The following is a 1,020-nucleotide window of genomic DNA, read 5'->3' as shown; positions in this document are numbered from 1 at the left end:
TAGTGCTGAGAATTGCACAGGAGAACAGAGATTAAATACTTCCCTACATTTCTCTTGATGCCTGAGTTAACTTTGCCTTGCAGCAAGAAGGCATCGGTTCAGCTGCATTAGTTTCCTCTCTCAGCCTGCTGGGTTCCCACTGCAAAATAATGTCACACAAAACTTTCAGTGATCACAGAGTCATCGAATGGCTTAGGTTGGAAAAGACCTTAAAGAACATATAGGTCCAGCCATCCCGCCATGAACAGGCCTACCACCCACACCTGATCAGGCTGCCCAATTTGGCTTTAATTCTCCAGGGATGGAGTATCCACAGCTTCTCCAGGCAAACGGTTTGAGTGCCTCACCAGCCTCTGATTAAAAAATTTATGCCCAGCTTCTAACCTAAATCTTCTCTCTTTTAGTTTAAAACCATTTCCCCTTGTCCTATCACTATTAGTGTAAAAAGTTGGTGTCCCTCCTGTTTGTAAGCTCCCTTCCAGTACTTAAAGGCCACAGTGAGGCTCCCTGGAGCCATCTTTTCTCCAGGGTAAACAAGCCCATCTTCCTCAGCCTTTCTTGATCGGATCGGTGCTCCATTCCTTTGACCATCTTGATGGCTCTCCTCTGGACCCTTTCCTGGCTCTGTCCTAGGTCTGGACACAGTACTCCAGATGCGGCCTCACAAGGGGAGATGGAGATAGTCACCTCTCTTGTCCTGATGACCACCCCTTTAGATACAGACAAGAATACAGCTGGCATTCTGGGCTGCAAGTGCCCACTGCTGGTTCACGTCCACCAGTTCATCGAACAGGACCATCCATCCCTTCTCTTCAGGGCTGCTCTCAGTGGATTCTACTCCCTGTACATGTATCTGGGACTGCCATGACCCAAGTGCAACACCATGTGTTTCACCTTGTTGAACCCCTTTATCTTCTAATGGACTCACTTTTCAAGTCTGTCCAGATCCCTCTGAATGGTATTTCTCCTTCTTGTATCAGCTGCACACTCACCTTGGTATCATCTGCAAACTTGCTGAAG

The sequence above is a fragment of the Meleagris gallopavo genome, chromosome Z (assembly GCF_905368555.1).
Source record: "Meleagris gallopavo chromosome Z, MGAL_WU_HG_1.1, whole genome shotgun sequence".
Taxonomy (NCBI): Eukaryota; Metazoa; Chordata; class Aves; order Galliformes; family Phasianidae; genus Meleagris; species Meleagris gallopavo.
The sequence above is the reverse complement of the archived record's forward strand: the minus strand, read 5'-3'. Positions refer to the sequence as shown.